The sequence below is a fragment of the Mastomys coucha genome, unplaced genomic scaffold (genome assembly GCF_008632895.1).
Source record: "Mastomys coucha isolate ucsf_1 unplaced genomic scaffold, UCSF_Mcou_1 pScaffold18, whole genome shotgun sequence".
In the NCBI taxonomy this organism is placed as follows: Eukaryota; Metazoa; Chordata; class Mammalia; order Rodentia; family Muridae; genus Mastomys; species Mastomys coucha.
In genome coordinates, this window is record NW_022196900.1 from 58,829,590 (window position 1) to 58,836,927 (window position 7,338).

The following is a 7,338-nucleotide window of genomic DNA, read 5'->3' on the forward strand; positions in this document are numbered from 1 at the left end:
CAAAAAACAAAAACAAACAATGACCAAAAAGAGTAGGAAAAATAAATTGACACAATATGGAGCATTTAGATTAGAACGGACGTGAGGATACAAGGGGCTAACAGGCAACTTGTGAAGGTGATTGAAGCTTAGATGCAAATGTCTAAGTGGTCAAACTGTTTTACCACAGATGGTGCACTGGTCAGACGGAACAGAGGGGACTGCAGCTTTCCAGCCAGCTTTGCAGGCCCTTGATGTGGCCATTCTCTGCTTAGTTAGGGGTATTTGTTTGCAAGATCTTCAACCCAATAGAATGCAGAGTCAGGCAAGATGGCTCAGTAGGAAAAGGTACTTGCCAGTAAACCCCATGACCTGAAATCTACATGGTGGAATGAGAAGAACTATTCCTAAAAATTCTCCTCTGACCTGCACACCTGTGCTACAGTGCATACATAATAAATAAATAAATAAATAAATAAATAAAGTCTTAATACTTTTTAAAAAACATAAATTCTAGTGTACTGTGGCCCATTTATTCATTAATTTAACCATCTGATAGAAAATTCTCATAGAGAGTCTGCTTCAGGAGGCCCTGCAGAGACATGGCTCCTCCCCCACCCCTTCTCCAGGTACTTCCTGGGCTGAGAAAGTTAAGTCAGATGGGAGAGCTCTAACCCACAGCAGGCAGTGTCCTGTATACATTTCCCTGTTACTTCATGGGGCTTCAGGAGGGACGGAAGGGAAGCTAAGATGAACCGAGAGCTTCTGGGGACCTTGGGGATGGAGTGGAATCCTGACGGACAGAGATAATGCGCCAGGGAGCACCTTACTCGTCTTGGATCGCTCCCTGCTGTAGAGTAGGTGGAATGGGATGTGGGGACCATTTCCGACCCCGACCTGACCCCCACTGCGCCCGACTCACCCACACACCTAGTTGAAAATATCTCTGCTTCAGCAACACCAAGAAACCCCTAAACATGTTTAGCCATTGCTGAGGAATTAAGAACTGATGCCCAGCCACCATCTCAGTAAGCTTAACATCTCAGGATGTGGTAGGTGCTCCTGTTAGTCAATTCCTCGGTGATGTTCAAAGGGAAGACAAATCTGTCCTCAGAAGCAAAAGCCAGCCTGGTGAATGATACAACTCTCAAACGCTACTGAAGAAAAATGGTCTTGGCTTGGGGTTTTGAAGTTATTCTGAGTGACGTCACATCCTGGCTTTCTTACTTACAGTCTAAAAGACCTGAACTAAATGATACACGGCTCTTCATCTTGATTTCCTCATCTAACCGCCACAATACACATCCTGGGAGTTGTTAAATATTATTCTAAATGTTCATACATAAACTTTCAAACAGTAACGCCTAGAGTGTGTAGCTCTAGCCGGGTGTGGGGGCGCACACTTGTAATCCCAGCACACAGAAGATAGAGACTGAGGGTCTCATGTTGGAGGTCAACCTAAAGTACACAGTGAGATCATCTCAAGAAACCAAACTCTGAGAATATAGCTCTGGGTAGAGCATTTCCGAGCAGGTACAAAATCCTGGGTCTAATCCTTAGTGTTGGAGGGGGAATACATGTTTCTGCATATTAGGTATATATATAAGAAACGGCACATTATTTTATTAAATTCAATTCTAAACCTGTAGCCTACCAGGCTGGAAAGAAATTAAATCCCTCTTTAAAAGATTTGTTTTTAATTCTGTGGCTGAATGTGTGTGCATGTGTATCTGCGTAGGTGTGGACATAAGTTCAGGTATCCACAGAGGCCATCAGAGATGCTCTGATCACCACAGCTGAGTGCCCAATGCAGGTGCTAGGAACCAAACTCTGGTCCTCTGCAAACCAGTAAGTGCTTCTAGCCACTGGGCCATCTTTCCAGCCCTTAATGTTTCTTTTTACAGGGACTCCACTGATAGCTCCTTCTACAGGGGCAGACATCTTATAGGCTCCCTCTCCCCCCAAACAATATTTTCCCCCTTATGTCTTGCTTTTTCTGCTTCTCTTTTGGTTTTATTTTCTTTTTAGTAACTATAAATTCAAGCTCAGTGAAGCTTATTTTTGTCCTGGAAGACAAAAAAAAAAAAAAAAAAAAAAAAAAAAAAAAAAAAAAAAAAAAAAAACAAAAACTAGTTTTTATAGTACTATTTTCAAACCCAACCCCACTTAGAAAGAGCTGTAGTTACATGGCTAGAACACAGCTTCTGGTATGGATGATGGAGGTGTGACTGGCATCACTAAGAGGAGATGCTGCATCATTGACAAGATTATAAACTGCTGTGGCATTGCTAGGGGGAAAGCCCTTGCAAATTTCTAAATGGCAGTAAAGTCTGTTAGGAATCTCTGAAGTGTCTTACAGGCCAAACAGGGGACAAGGTTAGTAAAAGGCCCCAACAGAGTTTGACTACAGTGCTGGATTTGAGAATTAGTGGGATTGGGTATGTTAAAATGATATAATAGATCTCAAATTCAGACTAATTCAAAATACACCACTTCACACATTTCTGGGGGCTTTTTTTTCCCTCAATAGGTGCTGGTTGGAGATGTGCTCAGTTGCTTTCCAATATAGATGTTCAGCCCCAAAGCCAACACATAAGAAAAGAAGACAGATGGACGACTTTGGGGACTCTGCAGAGAAAATGCCTCCTTTCTTCATGGTCCTTCCCTTCCTCATGCTTAGAGACATTGCACAAGTAAGGTGTCTGAAACGGGACTCTTTGAGTAGGATGTTTGGAACTCTATCGGACCAGTCTGATACACAGTCTATACTTCAAAGCCTCAAGTTTCTCTTCTTCGATAACTTCTCCTGATAGAGCTTTGGTCCCTGCTGGTATGCATCTCAGCATCAAACATGATCTGTCCATCTTCTTATGGTGAAGGGCTGTCCCAGTGAAAGCCGCCTCTTGAGCTGCTCTGTTCTGACTTATGCTGAGCATCCAGAAGAATCTTCTCCATGTCTCAACTAGGAAGGGATGTACTCATGGTGGAGACACTAGGAGCAGCCTGGCTCCAGCATGACAGGATCTGTCTCTGGCCAGGCCTTGTGTGCTCATAATGAGTTGCCCTTCACAGGGTCATTTGTTAGCCCTGTCACACACCCAGGGAAATGCCAACAACCACCTGCTTGGAATGAAGGCCAAGAAAGGCATAGTAGGAACTGAAATAAGAGAAATAGATGCCTTGGTGGCCTGGGTGAAGCCTCTATCTAAGCAGCTGGCATACACAGGATAAAGAACATGGTCCAATGTCAATGAAGACAACATTCAGAAACCCTCAGTTCCAAAATGGCATCCTTTGGGTATATGGACTTGGAAGTACTTGTTGGATGGGTAAGAAGGTAACCTGACTTTCCTGTGATATCAGCATATCATTTTCTTATTGAATCTCCTTTCTGTTCTTTCCTTGTTATCCCACTAGAACTGTCCAACTTAAAACCAGATGCAAGCTTCAAATCACAGGACAGGCCAAGATCAGCTAAAGCAATACTTGAGTGCCCAGCAGACATTCCGATTGCCTTTTTCTCTTCGTTTCAAAGATTACCATAAAGTGAAAGCTCTTAGCTAAAAGGCCCCATGGAAGACTCTAGGACCCTGATAACACATCCAAACACCTAGATATCAGGGTACCCCAGAAAAGTACTCAAATCATATGTATTAGGATTCACTAGAGTCACAGAACTTATGGTAGTCTCTATATAGTAAAGGAATTTGTTGATGACTTACAGTCTGTAGTCCAACTCCCCACAATGGTCAGCAGCAGCTGTGAATGGAAGTTCAAGGATCTAGCAGTTGCTCAGTCCCATAAGGCAAGCAGGCAAAGAAGAAAGAGCCTTCTTTCTTCCAATGTCCTTATATAGGTTTCCAGCAAAAGGTGTGGCCCAGATTAAAGGTATGTGCCACCATGCATTTAATCCCAGATGACCTTGAACTCGGAGATCTTCCTGTCTTAATCTTCTGGGATTCATAGCCACTATGCTTGAATCTCCATGCCAAGATCCAGGTCAGAAACTTGTATCTCTCAGCCTCCAGATTAGGAGCACAGGTAAGCCCTCCAATTCTGGATTGTAGTCCATTCCAGATATAGTCAAGTTACAACCAGGAATAGTCACTACATAGTGTCTAAGGGCAACTAAAAATGTAGGCCCCATCACTCAATAGCTATTTGAGCTTGTGTAAAATCTATGTGAAGCCAGGCATGGTATCCAGGCCCACTATTCCAGCACAAAGAAGGCAGAAGCAGGATTGAGAGTTTCGGAGGTAGCGGGAGCTGCATACTAAGAATGACTGCGTCTTTTTTAAATGAACAAAAGAAAGGAAGAAAGTAATAAAGAAGAAAGGATGGGAGGGGCAGAGAGAATGAGGGAAAGAGGTGGAGAGAGGGACAGAGGGAGGAAAAGAAGGGAGAGAAAGAAAAAGCAAGAGATAATATCTGTAAAGATATAAAAACACTTTAATCCAACATACACAAAAAGTGTTTTCCTCTTTATATTTATTCCTATACGTGTGTGTTTGTGTGCATTCCAGTATGTGTACGGAGGTCAGATGGCAGCTTGTGAGCTGGTTCTTTCCTATCCCATGAGTTGGAAGGATCAAACTCAGGTCAGCAGGTTTGGTGACAAGCACCTTTACCCACTGAATCATCTTGCTAGCTCAGTGTTACCAATTAACAACAGAATATTATCAAAAGACAGTGTGCAACTCAGACTGGACCTCATAGAACTTCAAATCTGAACAAAGTAGACCTGGAGTGAAGTTGTTTGTCTCTGCTACTGTCTTATAGTTTTTTTTGTTTTTAAATTGGATATTTTATTTATTTATACTTCAAATGTTATCCCCTTTCTCAGTTTCCCCTCTGCAAACCCCCTGTACCTTCCCCCCTTATCCTGCTTCTATGAGGGTGCTCCCCCATCCACCTACCCACTCCCATCTCACTGCCTTAGCATTCCGCTAAGCTGGGACATCAAGCCTTCCAGGACCAAGGGCCTCTCCTCCCATTGATGCCAGACATCATAAGGCCCCTTCAGCTCCTTCAGTCCTTCTCCTAACTCCTCCATGGGGTCCCTGTGTTTAGCACGATGGTTGGCTGCCAACATCCACATCTGTATTGGTCAGGATCTGGCAGAGCCTCTCAGGAGACAGCTGTTTCAGGCTCCTGTCAGCAAGCACATCTTGGCATCAGCAATAGTGTCTGGGTTTGGTGTCTGCATGTGGGATGGATTCCCAGGTGGGGCAGTCTCTAGACGGTCTTTCCTTCGGTCTCTGCTCTACTTTGTCCCTGTATTTCCTTTAGACAGGAGCAATTCTGGGTTAAAATTTTGGAAGTAGGTAGGTGGCCCTATCCCTCAACCGGGGGCCATGCCTAACTTCTGGATATGGTCTGGATATGGTCTTAATGGGTTCTTCCTTACCTTTGTGGGGTATTTCAGCTAATGTCATCTCCATGGGGTCCTGGGAGGCTCTTGGTTTCCTGGCATCTGGGACTTTCTGGTTGCTACCCCCAGTTCCCTATCCCCCATTGCCACATACCTCTGTGGCAATTTCTTGACCCTCTGTACATTTGCTCCATCTCCTCCCATACCTGATTCTTCCCTTCTTCCCTTCTTCCCTCCTTCTCTTCTTTCCAAGTTCCTCCCACCCTCTACTTCCCTTGATTATTTTGTTCCCCCTTCTAAGTAGAACTGAAGCATCCACTCTTTGGTTTTCCTTCCTCTTGAGTTTGATGTGGTCCACGCTCTTTGCCTAATATCCATTTATCAGTGACCATGTGAGTTCTTTTGTGACTGAGTTACCTCACTCAGGATGATGAAGTCATTGTTTTTTAATAGCTGAGTAGTACTACATTGTGTAAATGCACCACATTTTCTATATCCATTCCTCAGTTGAGAGACATCTGGGTTCTTTCCATCTTCTGGCTATTATAAATAAGGCTGCTATGAACATAGTGGAGCATGTGTCCTTACTACATGTTGGAGTATCTTCTGGGTATATGCCCAGGAATGGAATAGCTGGGTGTCTTAGGGTTTTTATTGCTGTGGAGAGACACTATGAACTCAGCAACTCTTATAAAGGAAAATGTTTCATTGAGGCTGGCTTGTAGTTCAGAGGTTTAGTCCATTGTCATCATGGTGGGAAGCATGGTGGCATACAGGCAGACAAGTTGCTGGAGAAGTAGCTGAAAGTTCTACATTTAGATCTGAAGGCAATGGGAAGAGAGAGTGACACTGGGCCTGGCTTGAGCATTTGAAACCCAAACCCACCTCCAATGACACAGATCCTTTAACAAGGCCACACCTCTAATAATGACACAAACTGAGTCTATGGGACTATTCTCCTTCAGATCATAGCAGCTACCCTCCCAGCCTTCCAGTGCCTCTATCACTCTCCAGATCCCTAAGCCCTCCCAACACCAGAAATACAGAACCAGGCCCTAAGAGCCATTGGTTCATGCTTCTTCTGCCTCTCCTTGCTCCACTCCACTGCCTTATCTGTGGGTTTTCAAAAATCATTTATTGAGCAAGTGCTATGTACTGGAACTTCAAATACTAATTTTATTTTCTCAATAGATCAACAAACTAGATATGGCTTGCTGCTCTTCGTACAAAGGCATCTATGTGTCATGAATGTCAAGCACAGTCTCTGAGAAACAGTAAAAACTTAAATCAGTGTTATTGACTGAGTGAATGACTCAGATTTACTGAGTTAAAGAATTAGAGATGGAATTTAAATCCAAAAAAAACCTTATAGTTTTTGATGCTCCTTCCTGTACACCAGGGGCCAGCACAATTTTTTTTTTTTTTTTTTTTTTTTTTTTTTGTAAATATTTAGGCCTTATGGACCAATCAGTCTCTACCACAATGGCTCACTTCTACCAGAGCAAGAATAGGCAGAGATAGGCTGTACAGAAGGTCATGGATATGTTTGTGTGCTCTGAGGCTTTATGTATGGATAATGAACTTTGAAGTTATGGAGGCTGTAGAGATGGCTCAGTCCTTCAGAGTACTTATTATTCTAGAGAACCTGGAATCCATTCCCAGTGCCCACATGATGGCTCACAACAATCTGTATCTCCAATTCCAAGGGCTTTGATGCCCTCTCCTGACATTTGTGGGCACCAAGCACACACATGATATACATGAACAAATGTAGGCAGAACATGAACATGTACATAAAATAAATGAACCTTCCTTATCATGAGATTTGATTGATTTTTTTTCCATTTAAAAGTATAAAAATCATTCTTAGGTCACAAACTATACAAAAACAGCCTTTGGCTCAATAACCCAGTTAACCAACCCCACTCTGAACCTGGTTCCCTCCTGAGCTCTGAGCTACCTTGATCTCCTCCCTGAAACACACAACT

The 7,338-nt window shown here is 43.2% G+C and overlaps 1 long non-coding RNA gene across 1 annotated transcript in view; it reads left to right on the forward strand.

Moving 5' to 3' along the window:
- The first annotated feature begins 3,076 nt into the window (after positions 1-3,076).
- LOC116095456 overlaps positions 3,077-7,338 on the forward strand; it is a 12,405-nt gene continuing 8,143 nt past the window's right edge. The window contains exon 1 of the long non-coding RNA XR_004120600.1: positions 3,077-3,316. This is a non-coding gene — a long non-coding RNA (uncharacterized LOC116095456). The remainder of the gene's footprint in view (positions 3,317-7,338) is intronic.